Source organism: Halyomorpha halys, unplaced genomic scaffold (assembly GCF_000696795.3).
Source record: "Halyomorpha halys isolate HHAL.00 unplaced genomic scaffold, Hhal_1.1 Scaffold145.1, whole genome shotgun sequence".
Classification (NCBI taxonomy): Eukaryota; Metazoa; Arthropoda; class Insecta; order Hemiptera; family Pentatomidae; genus Halyomorpha; species Halyomorpha halys.
Genome location: NW_027115461.1, coordinates 1,381,978 through 1,398,963, shown reverse-complemented (window position 1 = coordinate 1,398,963; position 16,986 = coordinate 1,381,978). Strand labels below are relative to the sequence as shown.

The following is a 16,986-nucleotide window of genomic DNA, read 5'->3' as shown; positions in this document are numbered from 1 at the left end:
AAAAATTGATACTTTAGGTTAGAGGTGGGCATTTGTTTTTGGCTCATGAGACACTCAATGGCACATTTTAAAGTGCTTTCATTCATTAGTTCACTTTCCATTTCCGACGAAGTACAAGAGAGAGAGAGAAATACTTTATTTATCTATGCTGCCTAAATACATTAGGTTGCTATCTCACACAGCATAATTATTAATCCGTAATCGAACATATATAAATTACACATACATGGTATAATCAGATATAATAATAAGATATAATAAACAATTTTTTTTTCCCTACAGTTTCCTTTTATAATCAATTTCGGTCTGTACAACAAATACAAATGTTTCAATTCATTCCTATTTTTCTTTCTCATTTCTGCTCCTCCAATTTCACCTTTTCACAATATTTTAATTCACCCGATCAACAAATTCGCTCTCCGGAATTCACCCTCCTAGATCCTCTTCAGTGACCCGCTAAACAAATTAAATATTAGACGGCAATATGAGATCAGACCATCATAGTCACAGCAGTAGATCAGTTTACCAAAAACAAACAAATAGATACATTTTACGAGAATAAGACTAACACATAGATTCAAAGGAAAATATAATAAAAAACCGGTTACAGGAAACACTTGAATGGATAAATAAGTTTAAAAAAACAAAAACAATAGTACTAATAAAATAGAATAATTTAATGAATAAATACGTTAAAACACACAAATAAAGATGTCAAAATATAAAAATAATAAGTGTGAATAAAATAAAGCTAAGGCACTTTCGTTTAATTAATTAATTAATTGTGTTATGAAGAGTTGTATTATTTATTGTATATTTCTTGTGCAATAATCGTCCTAAAGAAGGCCTGAGATTCTGGCAAAAATGTTGACTCTAATAAAATACGTTTTACTTATTCACTTCACTAAAGTGCCACAACCATCTTCTAATTGTTTGTGTTTATTTTATCGAAGATGTCTTATAGGTGAGTGCGTTCAGTTGGTTGCTATGGTACTCTGGCCTCATAGCTACTCCGACCATGATAGGTGATGGCTCTCGACAAAGCGTATAATTGTTAAAAACGCATAACCGTAAATGGCCATTACAGAACTGATAATGAGATTGTCATTATTTTGACTAAAATACAAACTAAAAATCAGAAACAACAAATTTAAAACATATCCTTGCAGATGTTCAGATTGAGCAACGGCAGTATAATCTCTAGAAATATTTATTTATACTTTTGTTATCACAGTATCAATTTAATATCTCATTATCAGTTCTGTAATGGCCATTTACGATTATGCGTTTTTAACAATTAAGATGGAAGAAAAATAGAAGGCAAACTATAACTATGGAAGTGATTTATAAATGATAAAACAGACAAAATATATGTTTATTTTTATATAACTATGTGATAAAGATAAAGCCATATTTAATATGAAAAGCATGAAAATAAACAAAATACTAGAGTTGGGCAAAAATTAGCATTGATAAAATTGTCATGGATACAATATTTATTAATCAATGGTTCATTCATAAATAAGGGTCGTAACCATGACAATTTTAGCTATTAGTTTCAGTTATAGCTAATTTTAGCCCATCTCTGTAAAATACATTTTTTAAATATCTTTATTGGAATTTACAACAGTATATAATTATACATTTAGTAAATTTGATGTATGTTATTATGGAGTGATACAGGGGTCTAAAGAAACTTCTCATTGGCAGCACCCGCCATCTTCTTTCAGGCACCTCGGAGGATTTCCAGGAATGGAAGAGGATGCAAGGTTAGAAACTAGTGGGTTTGGGTGGTTAGGGAGTTTATTATGGAAGGAATGATATCTGTCGGGCTAGATCGGTTACATATGGAACATTAAGGCAAAATACCATATACAAAATTTTAATTTGTCAACCCGATATCATTCCTTCCATTATAAACTCCCTAACCACCCAAACCCACTAGTTTCTAACCATGCTTCCTCTTCCATTCCTGGCAATCCTCCAAGGCGCCTGAAAAGAAGATGGCCTCATGACCTTATATTGTAAAATGTTTTTAGAGTTCTACTACTGGGTAGTTTCTCTACATGCTGTATCATATCATTATCATTATGTCATTATGATCAAATTTGCTAGTTGTATTTTTTCATACAGTTGTAGATATCAATAAATAAATTTTAAAAAAATAAATAAAATTTGTCAACAGAGGTTTAAAAAAAAAAATACTTCTAAGTGTAATGGTTATTTTAATTCTCCATCCTCATCTTTTTTCATCAACAAAATTGCAATGGAAGGATTGATATCTGGTTCGGACTAGATCGGTTACATATGGAACATTGAGGTCTTTATGTATGATTTTATTTGTGACAAAGTAGCATTGAGGATTTTACGAAGGATTGGATTCGAGAGGAATTCGAAGGTTTAGTGGAGCCCCAAAGCTCAACTCCGTATGTCCAGAGAGGCCTTATTACAGTCATGTAGATCGGTCTTTTGTAATGAATTGGTTTAAATCAAAATAAAAAACTGCCAAGTGATAGTGTAAATATGTGACTAAAATTTGTAAGGAAAATGTAGAAACTGTAAAATATTAAAAAAAAAAAATTGTAAAATAAAATTTGTTTAAAATAATAAAATATACAACGAAATTTTCCTGAAGAAAGCATAAACATGAATGTAGAAGTTTAGAAAGAACTTGAAGAAGACATCATAATCTCATCCCGAGCTAGTGAAGGTGGTGCAGGTCCAAGATTTAATAATGGCTAGTAGACCCGGCAATAGGATAACAGCTACCGCAGCGAGAATCGATCTCATGGCCCCCGTCTCCAGCATTACTAGAACTTATGGACCAGTCAGCGGGGGATTCTATGGTTCCTAAAGGTGGGGTAGGAGCTTTTATTTATTTATCTTATATTAAAAAAAAGTTAATTAATTACGTACTGTTACCAGACCAACGGTTGTGCAAGGAGGTAATTTGGTCAGAATCACACTCGACAGCCACATTTTTATCGCATTAAACGTACCTACTTAATGAGGCTGGGGCGACCCCGAACCTACAGGACTGACTCTCGGAAAAGAAAACAATTAACCGCTATAGTCGGATTCGAATACGGGTCCTTGGAATTAGTAGCACAGTGCCTTACCACAGAACTAACCACTCCCAAATTCATCTTATATATGGGTATCAAAATGAAAAAATAAAAACCCTAACAAATCTGACCACGGGAGAACTTTTGGCAAAATAAAGTTCTAAAAAAAAAAAAATTTAGTCATTTTCATGCGACCAAGCCTGAATCAGAGAACAGCATGTTTGGGTTATACGCTGCAAACGTATTCCTGTATATATGAAACAATTAAGATCTTAAAACTGTTAATTTGATTTATTTTAGACGTGGTGCTAACGTATGGACAAACGTCTTGATGGAGTTGGGACCCATTTTTACTTTCATAAAATCTACAGTAAGAGAAAGTATTGAGTCGTGAAAAATTCGAATTCCAAAGTTGGACGGAAATATATGTTTTCAATATCTCTGAGTCCAAAAAAATTAGTTTCGCAAAATTGTCTTTATGTGTCTAAGTGTGAAACACATTTTATTTATTTCTTCGAAAACGACTTGAAAGATTTTTATTAATATAAACATGCTCTTACAAGTATAGGATTGTGAGGAGCCTAATTTGAAGTCCATGTTATATGATAAATCCATAGGAACCCCTAGGAGATTTTTCAGGCCAGTTGTTTTGTAATCTTTACGAAATGATAAAATGTCTCACAGCTTCGCATTTTTGGCTCACTTGTTCCTCGTTTCCTCTCCTAGTATTTTTTTTTTTTCATTATATTAATATTATTTTTATCCAGTACTTTATTATTAGAGTTTAAAAATGTCCTGAACATAAACAACACGAACTACGAGCACCTAACCTATCAAAAGAGACAAAACGGTGACGAGCTCAGCTGGTCTATTGCGTGACGTCATTCTCCATTTGGCAGACCTATTAACAGACTCAACCACGTTAAATAGCGGTATTCATGATCTTTAGTTTAACATGTTAAATGGAGAAATATTTCCTTCTTTTACCATGTTAAAACGATACAACATAAGACATATTTGAGGAGAGTCTGTTACTAGGTCTGTTAAATGAAGAATGACGTCACAAAACAGATCAGCTCTGCTTGTCACCGTTTTATTTGTTGTCCTGTTTGTGTTTTTTTTTCTTTTGCCTTGTGTTTTGGACTTTTTTAAAAATATAATCAGTAGCCAAACTTTCCCACTTCTACTTTGCACTTATTTTAGGCATGTTGTAATAAATTACTGTAATCGAAACTTAGAAGTAAACAATAACATGAAGTTTTGGAAGTAAAGGTTACTAATCAAGTTGCTCACAAAGATCCGCTAGGAGCTCTTATGCATTTACTATTTAACATGACTTTAAATAGGGTTGCTCACAATCCTACACAATTATAACATTTAACCTGTGAATACCCCTAATGTTATATCGTTTTAACATACTAAAAAAAAAAAGAAAGAAATATTTCTCCATTAAACTCAACTTTTACCGTTTAACATGTTAAACTGAAGCTAATAAACACTTCATGATTCTGCAACCGAAATGTGACTATCAAAGCCTACCAAAACATACAAAATGTTGTTGAGTTCAGCTAGCCTGTTGAGTGACGTCATTCTCCATTCTACAGACTCCCAACAATGTAAAATGTTATATCGTTTTATAATGCTAAAAGAATGAAATGTTCCTCGATTTAGCACAACTTACTTCTTTTAACATGTTAGACTAAAGATCCTAAATACCCCTATTATTAACAAGACAATTTTTCTAAAACCTAGCAACTAAAAATATTAGGTCCATTTAATCTATACACAGAAGAAAAATACAACTAGGTTTTAGAACAAATTCTAGGCATGAGAAGTGAGAGGAGCGGTAGCTAGAAAGTGGAGCTCTGACAAATCTAATCCATTCTTTTTCATGGCCTTTACTATCTTCAACGTCGTCCCGGCGATCACTCATGCCTTCAACGTCCGGGAAAAGATCTAGAACATACCAGCCAAGAACATTTTTCCGGCCAGCGATATTCATCACACTTTTACAAAATAAGTTTATTTATTTATTAACTCTAAGGAACCGGATTCGAATCCAGCTGGGTTATCCTGTTAACCTCTAGCCGTGAGTCAACCCTGTGCCTTATGACCTTATGGCCACGCAGTTTCATAAAGTGGGTACCCTTAATTAGGGAAAAATCTGGCAGTTGAGCGTGATCTTGAAAAAATCACCTCCTTGTAAAACAGTTGTTCTAAAAATAGTGCTTCCTTACGAAGTACTAAACTCTTCATGGATAGTAGTAACAGTTCACATTATTATTTCTTTACATGTTTTTATTTTAATGTACATTTAGTATCATTATTATTATTATATGTTCTATGTTTACATATATGAATTACTATCATGGAAGTTCTTGCAATTGTTTAACATTCTGCTTATAGTACTAGAGTCCAAGAGAAGGCAAATAAATAATAGACTCGGTAAATTGCCATGGAAACGATACTTATTTATCAATGATTCATTCATGAATAAGGGCCGTATCCATGGCAATTTTAGCTATTAGTTTCAACTGTAGCTAATTGTTGCCCATCTCTGTCCCGAGGAATAATTTCAATTAAAGCAGGTTTGTAAGTGAAAATTGAATGATCTTTACACCGTACCACCAGATTTTTACAGTTAATATAAATAAAATAATTTATTTTTCTATCGTTATGAAATGAGATTAAATAGAAATTTTAGCAAATTTCAACTATTTCATTGCATATTTTCTTAAGTTATGTTAACTGTGTAAATATCGGTTTTATGGTGATAAATAACCTAGGCTAAGCTAACACTCCTTATCACTAAATAGCTAATGCGGTTTATGATTTTTTTATGGATCTTGAAATTTTCTAGTATAAAATTATTAAATAACTGAAAGGGGTTCGTAAATTTTAAGCCAGCATTATTTGAAAGAACGTATTACATAAAACCTCTAGTAAGAAGTTAATTAGTAGATCCTATATAATTAATTTTAGGAATATGGTCCGGATGGCGGTCAAAAACGGTTAACGAAATACCAAATATGAAAAATAGTAATAATGAATTAGTAATAAATAAAATGTATAATTGTTCGAAAAAGTTTTAAAATATTATATCTGTAAGTTGTAGGAAGATAGTCCGGATTGCCGTCAATAAAGGTAACAAAATAGTAGAAAAAATCTTTACTGGAAGATCGTTGATTGACCGTGGATATTATTAATAGATGGAATATGGTCCGGGTGCGGCCAAAAAAAAAAAACTCAAATAATGCCAACTGTTTTAATGTGCCAACGTTTCGCCCCAGGGCTTCGTCAGGGCTGTTTTGACAGAAGTCAAAGTCAAAGTCAATGAGTAAAAGTAGTTCACTCCTGTCAAAACAGCCCTGACGAAGCCCTGGAACGTGGAGCGAAACGTTGGCTCATTAAAATAGTTGTCACTATTTGAGTTTTTTTTTTTTTTACCACACCCGGACCATATTCCATTTATTAAAAAACTATATAGTGTTAACCATCATTTCGCCCTACTTTCCAGGGCTTCGTCAGGGCTGTCTGATTGAAACAAGCTCTGTAAAGTTGAGCGAAACGTTAGTTAACGATAAATAGTTTTCTTCTACTATTTTAATACCTTCATTGATCGCCACGCGGACTATCTTCCTACAATCTACTTCATAGGTCAACAATCTTCTTCTAATATATCTTAAAGTGGTCGAATCTTTCTTTCACGTCAATTCTAAACTCAAGAATGTGAGAAAGAAATTTAGAAAAATTAAATATAATTAAGTATTAAGAGAAATAATTAGATAAATAAAAAAATTACATGACAATTCCTTAATAATTGCTTACTATACACGAATGATATATCACTTAAATCATATTGTTATTTTGTATTAACTATTCAAATTTGTAATACTCAGTTTAGAATTGTATAATAAATTTGGATAGTAATAACAAATAAAAATATGAAGTAAGTGATACATCATTTAAGAATAATCAATTTATTACTACTACTTTTAAGTAATGATATTATATAATTTTTACATTTTTAGGGTAATTGTATAATAGCAAAAACTTATAACAGAGTTATTTTATATTCTCTATACACATTTTACATTTGTATTATGTTTCGGCCTATTCTAGGTGAAATATAAATATTTAATTTTTTTTTAAATGAAAAAATATATCAATAATATAAATAGTTCCTGAATTAGACTCAAATTAATGCTAGTTTAATGTACTAAAAAGTAGTTTATGGCACTTATTGTAGCAGTAGTAGTTTTGGAAAAATTTACTGTAATAAATTTATATCTAGTTGTTCGGACATAATTCCATATGTACAATTCATATTAAAATACAAATATAAAAGCTACTACCTCGACGAAAAAAACTACTTTAAAGTACATTAAACTAGCTTTGAGTGCTGGCAGACATCTGTAGGTAATTGGATTTCTTCTTTCGTTTTTTTTTAATTGATAGAAATGAAAAATGAATCTCAATAAAAAAACAAATAACTAAAATGTTAGAATGTCTATGATAAAATTATAATTATCATATCTATATAAACTAATCGATTCTAATTATATGTTGGATTTAGTTTCCTATCGATCCCTATCTTGTACCCCAGGGTTTTCCCTTCCAGTGTGTTGTTTACCAAACTGTCCGTTAACGACAATAAACAGGCTACATATGGTCTCCTGTCACGTTAAACGAATGTTATGGCTATTCTCCAGAAACCTTTTTTTATGATTGTTTTATTTAAATATAGTCATGAGACTGTTGAAAAAAAAAATGAAACCTCTTCATTGTCTAATAAGGGTGAGATAGAAATATCCATAAGTTCAACAGTGAATGAAAGATTAATCAATGTGGTTCAGTGAGACTATATACAACATTATTAAATAACATGTATTTGAACCATAACAACTTCATAATGATAATAATGATTTGTATAAAAAGAATTAAAATTATTCCAGAAGATTTTAAATAACTATAGGGGTATTCCTAATGTGTTAAATATAAAAAAAAAAAATTAACATGCTAAATATTTTATTTAAAAACAAATTTGATCCTTTTTTTTCTCAACTTTATTCTTTTCAAAACCTTCCAACGTTTCGACCCTCAGGTCATTTTCAAGGATACCTTTATTTTGTTGTCATTTAGTTCTTTAAAAATCTTAAAAATGCCGGCTAATTGCCTTTGTCCCATCTATAACTCCCTTTATAAAATTCTTTCTTAAAACTAAAACTTTTACTAACCAATACTCTTCTTTCTTTCATTTACATTTTTAAAGGTTCATACTGTTTTAAGGTTTGCCAATGTAAATGAAAGAATGAAGATTATTGGTTAGTAAAAGTTTTAGTTTTAAGAAAGAATTTTATAAAGGGAGTTATAGATGGGACAAAGGCAATTAGCCGGCATTTTTAAGATTTTTAAAGAACTAAATGACAACAAAATAAATGTATCCTTGAAAATGACCTGAGGGTCGAAACGTTGGAAGGTTTGTAATGAATAAAGTTGAGAAAAAAGGATCAAATTTGTTTTTAAATAAACTAAACCACTCTCAAACAAGAATATATTAATAAAAATTAATCTAATGCTAAATATTATAAATATAGGATTGTGAGCAGCCTAATTTAAAATCCATGTAATAGATTAAATAAACACATATCTTTGAATGAATCAGTTTCGACAATGATAGATTGATTTCTTGCCACTGCCTGGTGGATTGAGAATAATCCAAAACATGATATTCAAATAATTAAATTTGCTTTTTTAAAAAATTAACTGCTAGTAAATATAAATTAACAAAAGACTGACTTTTTTTTTGTTTTATGAGGACGATTATTAAACTTGCCAAGGTTGAAGCAAAATGTCGAGATCAAATGAAGCCACATTGATTCGGTTACTATGGATGTTTGCAAAGTGACCTTGGTTCAACTAGATCAAAAACGATCCGTTCATAGAACTTAATCAATTTATTAGAATGTGAAAACTTGATAGAATTCATTAGGACGAGTCATCTTATTTTCGTCGTAAAAAAAAAAAAAACCTAAAAGAAATAAACATCGAAGATCTGTTATAAAACATTGATGGCTTTCAGCGAAGAGATCGATTTCTATTTGCCACCTACAATCATGATAGCTGTGTCACACTATAAAATAAAATAGCGAGGTCTTTGATCTGGTTAGTCCGTAATACAAGGTGCATGGGTGTATCCGCAGGGGGGGGGGGAGCAGGAGGAGTTGCCCCTCCCCAGGAGTAAAAAATAATTTTTTTTCAAGCAAATCCTAATTGTAATAACTAATAACGCACTACCAAAATTACATATAATGTTCGAGGAGAAGATGGGGGTGCAGTCAATGATAAACACAAATAAGTTGGATTAACCTATTTTATTGTGAATTAAATTCGTGTTTTCAGAATTTTTTTTCCTATTCATTTCTTGGTATACTTTACTTTTATTTTGCCACTTTATCAACTATTATTGTTACATATATTTTCTTCCTCTCAATTTTCATTTTCTTTTCATATTTCAATTTTTAAATTAATAATAACTAATATGTTCATACTTCTTTGCATTATTCTTATTTCATTTCCTTAATTATGTTATTTTATTCACTTTTCAATTTTCTATGTATACATTTTATTTCTCGCTTCTCTCATCACTTCATTTTATTAATTCTATTTTGTAAAATTATTCATTTTATGTGTAAAATTATTCATTTTATGTGTAAAATTATTCTGTTTATACTTTCTTTTTTTATTAAATTATTTTTTTTACTTTTTCTATACTTACTGTGGTTGTTATCTTGTTCTGTTTTTAGCCCTGAAGAAGACTAGAAACTCTAGCCGAAACGTTGGCACAATAAAATAGGTTAATCCAACTTATTTGTGTTTATCATTGACCGCAACCCCAACCATCTTCTCCTCGTTCATCATCCACGGGCAACTATCTCTCATAATTACATATAATGTTCTTCAAATTTTGGTTTTATTCTCCTTTTCCGTGCTGAAATGACACCTGGGCCCTGTTTCGTAATAAAGTACAATCTAATAATATTCATCTTGCAGTTTGTATTTGGTACAATTTCACTGACTTATACAATTCTGACAGATAGTTTTTTTTTGTTTTTTTTAAATCATGTATTATCACTGACAGTCGTCCCAATCATTAAACAAAATGTATTAGTGCTTGTATTTTATAGTATGCGTACTTGTATTTATGCACAAATACTATTAGCTTTCATTACGAAACAGGTCCCAGGTTGACTATGGCTTGCCACTCCTAGTTTTGATACTGGGTATGATCTTGACAAGGTGGCGTTTGACTTGCGAAGTAGCAAAAAAAGGTTCACTTCCTTGAAAACTCGAATTCGAAATTTTGCCCGATTGTAATACTTTCCCTTAATATATATTCCATGGATAGGGAAGTGGAAGTAAAAAAACGTCGCTACTAGTAAGCAGTGTGAAGGAAGTACCGAACAGCCTGAATGTTATAGTGGTTTTATAGAGATGTACATTGGACGGCGGGATTGGATAATTTTGTAGAGGAAGGAAGCAAGAAAATATTTACGACAGAAGGAGGGGAAAAGTCACTGCAATTCTTCATAAAATCGGGTGACAGAGGCGTCCCTGGGAACCCCAAAGATGAATCGTACAAAGCAATTAATTAACCGTTTTACTTTTGTTTCGAGATCCCTAAAGACACCCCCATAAACCACACAGCAATAATCAAAGTGGAGGAATATTAAGCAAGTAACCAGGAGCCTACGGATTTAAGAAGGAAGTAAGTGGCGAAGATAATTTAAACGTTTTAAGGTGGAGAAGGTAGGACGGGAAATATCGGAGACGTGGTTTTTCCAGGAGAGAGTTTGGTCTACAGTGACACCAAGGTTTTGAACGTATGGATGGAATTGTATTGGATTGTTTAGGAATAAGGTTGGAATATGAGGAATAGTTTTAAGGAGGTGATTGGATCCTATTACGATTGCCTTAGTCTTATCTAGCTTGTTCTCTTAGCTTGTGGCAGCCAATAGGTCAGAGGATGGGAAGGGAAGGTAAATTTGGAAATCATCAGGTAGTGAGAAAGTCGGATACTGAGGGGAAGGTCATTAGTTAAATGATCAGAGTCCAGCACACACTTTTTAAAAGGTAATTTATTGGAAATAAATGATTACAATAATTAGACGTACAAAATATCTATAATAACTTAAGGATAGACTAAGAATGAGAACTAACATGAATAATGGAAACATGTAAGAACAGTTTTATATGGTCAATCTGAGGGGGTATATATTTATTCAGATATTCTTACTTTGCAGGTGCTGATGAATCGGAATTTAACTGTGTAACTATTGATGAAGATGGCAAAAATGGTGGGGAAAAGCGATGAACTCTGGGGGATCTCTTGGTATGTAGTCCAAGAGAGGAGATCTGTCCCACAGGGGTGAGAGCAACATTATTAAAGAATACTACAGAAGAAGAATGACAGTAAAATAAAAGATTGACAATCAGAGTGTAAGTTTAAGGCAGATGCAATATGAAGAAAATATATCATTCAAAATTTGAATTTGCGATCTAAACGCCAATTTTTAGTTAAACCGTGACCGGACAAGGATCCCCTTACTATTACAGAATGAGAAGCATAGAGAAGTTCATAATTATAAGAATAAGATTTCTCAAAAGGACAATAATAAAAAGAAGACAAGAGTAAAGTTGCGACAGCTACTTAGTATGCCATGCATTATTGATCGAACCACATGCAGCAAACCCTGCAGTCTCCTAATAGTCCCAGGGCCCTAGGAGAAAAATGAGGCTTATTTCACACTAAGGTTTGGATATATCAATTGACCATATCCTTTCTTCATAGGCCTAAAATAAAAAATAAAAAAGTACGTCTTCCATCCTAAAGCCGCTGGAATAAAAAATGGCGACGGGCTGAATACGATCCAGTTAAAGAAAATGAACAATAAATGCAGAAGGTTTTGATTTAAAATGCCTTTAAAGGGCACACGGAAGACGATCGAAACTTTATATCACTCAAGAAAATTCTTATAAGTCTATGGAATATTGCAGATTGATTTTATACTAATATACACATAAATGGAATATGCTCCGGATCCGATTAAATTGAACTCAAATAGTAATATTTTGTACTATTTTTATTTGAGCCAACGTTTCGTCCCAGGTCAGAAAAGAGTGACAACTCGTCACTCGGACTTTGACCTCCGTCAAAACAGTCCTACAACGGGGGCGAAACGTTGGCTTAGTATAGTACAAAAATTTAGTTTAAAAGCTTAAAAATAGTCCAAAATATTACTATTTGAGTTTAATTAGACCGCACCCGGACCATATTCCATCTATTTATAAGTCTCGTTGGTTTTACATTATATATTAAAAATCTTGGAAACTATGCAGATCGTTAGGTTTTTTGCAGATTTTTTTTTAAATCACAAAAACCACAATAGCTTCAGGACGATGCCAACAATCAGCACGAAACGCAGGAGAGGTCTAAACTTGAGGCCGCCTAAACAGCACAAAATGTACCTTCGTAAGCAAATTTAAACCAGAAATATAAAATAAAATGTTTAAAAAAATTTTCCTTTATTTGAAACAGATTTTTAGCCTATAAAAGGGATATGAAAACAAATATTCATATACTTTGAAACAGCGGAAAATCAGCATTCCAACAGTTGCAGTAACTTTGAATCTGAATAACAATGTGAGGAGTTATGAATTCATTTCGTGAAGGCAGGACATCGGAGGAAAAAAAAATATCCTCCAAAAATCAAGCCCAAAAATTTATAGTTTTTGATTTTCATGAAAATTCGTATTTAATAAGGGTTTCCAGTGGCGCTAAACATGAATCTGATGGGTTTTCTATAACAACATTTTTTTTCGTCTACTTAACTGGAAGCGACTTTTGGGTTTTGTATACTTAAAACTCATTTAATATAATAAACCAAAATTTTGTCCATATTTTACACAAAAATGGTATATAATAAACATTAACATGCAGAGCTAAGGTGGTATACGATACTAAAAAAAAATTATAAAATATTTATTTGCATATATGTACTAGTCTTTTGCATTTTATTATTTTTTTATTATATTATCAGTGTTATAATATTCTGTTTTATCATATTTTAATTTTTATACAGTTTTATTTTATTTTTATAAACATTGTAGTTATCTTGTTTGTACTTAACCCTGAAGAAGGCCTGGAATAAAGGCCGAAAAGTTCCCACAATAAAATAAGTATAATTTATTAGTTTTCTCTCCTGAACGCACACTCCTACCATCTTTTCCTCCCAGCAAAAATTTATATTATTAATATCAATCCAAACCCAAACAACATATCAAAAAATCAAATAACCGTCTTTCCCTTTTTTTTTTTTTCATTTCTTGGACTAAATCTGCCTTCTTTATTCTAGAGACTTGAGATGGCAGAGGAGCACATAGAAAAGAATCACTAGTAAATGTTTATATATTTTTTAAAAGTTTATTTATCACCTTTCCAATATTAAAAAAATAATGATTCTAACTGTAGTATGTTGTTTAATGGTGTTAACAAGCCGAAACTGATCAGATAACAATTTCAAGAACCCCCACATCCTGAACTGCCCAGGACGGTTACTATGCCAAAGCCTTCAAAGGATTGTAACTTTTATTATTCCTCCATAGCGCCCGCGCCCGCCCATCGCCTGCGGGAGAGGTGAAAGCATGGCCGACGCGATTTATTTTCTTTATCTTACACCATTAGAAAGTAAAGGCCAAACAGTTATGGCTGTTGTTAATATTTTTGCATCTCAACTTGTACATCAGATACTTCTCTAGTTATGCATCAGATGCATCTGTAGTTGTACGTCAGATGCGACGATATCGAGAAGGCGTTGGCGGTCGTGGGCGACTTTATCAACGTAATTCCGCTTATACCCCGATCTTAGTTTTCCTCTTAACAATAACTTCAGCTATTTCTTCGTAACTGCTTTTGGATAATGTATATTATTATTTATATGAATATTAATTTAAAATGCCGAGAAAAATTGTTAACCAACTGATTTGTTTAATTAAAAAACTAAATTTTTTTTCTGCCAAAATTTTGAGCAACAAAAATTCTTATGAAAATTCATGCGGAAAGTGAATATTAACTTTTTTATCATAAAAAAAAAAATCTGCAAAAAATGTCGAAACGTTTAAACAAATAGGGCCACCCCTGCTTTCAGTATATGGCTACTTGCGATTGTACACCAGCATCCCATGTGGCCGAAATAACAAAAGGTACTCAGACTTGCTATAGAGCAGAGCCACAAAGCCATATTTTTTTTTTACAAGCAGTCATTCTTTCTACACTCCTATTCAGTAAAAAAAAAGCATGGTTTCTCCATGATCACTAATGAGTGAGTAAAGACACTTTCGAAGAGCCCTCCGGTAGCCGAGGAGAGGGTAGATGAAGGGATGTGGAGAAGAAAAGGAAGCATGGGTTCATGAATAAGTTACCTTCCTTGTATAAATCCTATGATTCGCACCTTCACCATCCATCATCGTCATCAATCTACAGTTTTCATAGCCCCCCAATCAAATTAATTCACACCTTGACCATAAATATTTTATTTCGGGCACTCTTCACACTCTGTAGTTACAATAGCTTTAGTACGAGTATTTAACATTCAACATTCTCTCTTGTTCAACGAACCTCTAGATTGTAAATAAATTACATTTAAAATATTTGCTTAAAACTGGAAGAAATGATGCGGCGAGAGTGATGCGCTGGGATCTTTAGAGCTCTGCACTACCCCTCACACGTGGGGGATAGAGTGGGCTCAGGGATCCTCAGGTCGATTGTGTAAATATTGTATATTAGAGTGTAAATGTGACTAGAGACTTATCATTATTTATTTATTTTTCATACAGATAGTTTAATTATGTTCATTTTGTTTATTCTTTTGTTTGTATATATTTTAAGAGTTTTTATTTATTTATTTATTTTAGTATCTATGAGATCATTCATCACTATTACCTATTGCCCACAACTGTGTGGCAGATTGTAATATCTATCAATAAATAAAAAGTATTATTTATAAAAAAAAAAAAAAAAAAACTGGAAGAGGAGACTTTTAAGAAAGTTAAATAGAGCAATATAAAAAAAGCGCCTGAAATTGGAAAACTACCTGAAATTATATTGAACCGTTATAATAGAAAAATAGTAGTTTCAATTAAATACGAAAATTTCAAACATTAGTTAGTGACATTTCATGTAATTTATAGGACCTTACACTATCCCTATGTTTCGTGGAGATTGATTCAAGTCATACCTATAAGTTATTTTGGAGATTTTTAAATCATAATTAGCAATAATAAAGAGGAAATCATCGATCAAAAAAGAAAATGTTAATATTTAATTAATGTTATGATGGAGATGACATAATAGAAAAGAAGAGGATCCGAAAGGGCGCGACCTTATTGGCAAAGGGTAGCCTTTAGTACCAAGCCAAAGGATTCCGCTCCAGTGGCCTGAGAAACCTTTACACATAATTAAATAAGCTTATATTATATCATATTATATTATACCAAGGTATATTGTGCATATAATAATCAGCTCCTTGCGATAATTGTATATAAAACATGATTCCATTTTTAAAGAGAGGACGATTTTTTTATAGATATAATTAGAAATAATGATATAAATATTTCGTAGTAGAGTTGCTTTATCTGCGAAATATGCATTTTTTCAAATATCTGAAGGCTTTGACGCAGATGGAGCATTTTGTCAACTTTCGTCCAGTCCGTTGGACAATATGGGGATAATTAGACAAAGTAGACAGCATAATTAGTCTTTGGGTACTTATGTAGATGACGGGCAACCAACCACACCTGCGGATATGAGAAGCAAATTTTTTTTTTTTTTTATGTTTACTTAGTTATTTGTGTTATGGTTTTGTGAATAATCTTCAGGTTATTTCTTGTTTCTGAAGTTGTTTTTGTCATATTTATCCCGATTTTTTAAAAAATCAAATGATAGAAATAAAGGGATTGTCTTATACGGAAGGAAGCGCAGTCAAGTATTTCTAAATTTTGAATTCGATCTGTGGGACAATATTTCATGTATTAAAAAAATTAACGGAATTCCCACGGGCTCAAATTCCGCTAACAACAAATTAATACAAGAAACCTACAATTGATAATAACAGTTACGAGAATAATTGATTACATTAAAGTGAAAGCCAGACAAAGCATGACAGTCCTATAACGGAGAGAAGAAAAAGTTATACGAGCATTTCCCAAGGATAGTAAGAGGCCGCGGGGCCGGGCTTATCGGAACAATTCGGACAGCAAGGACAATATTTTTTTTTTTTGGGAGGGGAGGAGGAAGAGGTGTTTCGGGACACAAATGACATTATATTTGACCATAGCTGAAGTACAATCCATACCATACAAGCGAACGCGAAGGTTCTAGTCCAAGAGAACAAACGAAAAAAAAAAAGTCAGTGATTCCACCCAATTTATTGATTACTTTAATGAAAACTATGTATAATTATTATTCAAAATTGAGGAGTCGGTCAAGTATGGGTAGGGGGAATAAAAAATGGCGGCTGTTCCGAAACGTTAAAAAAAATAAATTAATTTATCATTCCGAGTTCTATACCTTCAAAACATGAGTAAATTTGCTATAACATGAGCTCTTATAGAACTATTTTCGTTCAATAGTTTAGGAAATAGCTTTTTAAAACGCAACATTTCATAAAAAAATCAGAAGTTAATGAATTTGTTTCGAGAAATCTATATCTCGAAAACCATTCGACGTACAGATTTAATTTAATTTTCCATAAAATAGTTTATCTTCGTAGGAGTAGTAGTTTTTATGATATTTACTAAAATAAATTAATAAAATGTTGATTTATTATAATGAGTTAGGACAAAAAGTTTGATTTATGAAAAA

General features: G+C 31.9%; 1 protein-coding gene across 14 annotated transcripts in view; it reads right to left on the bottom strand.

Annotated features, from left to right (window-relative positions):
• Positions 1–16,986, bottom strand: part of Klc (kinesin light chain) — a 166,950-nt gene that overhangs the window by 72,027 nt on the left and 77,937 nt on the right. The window lies entirely within an intron of this gene.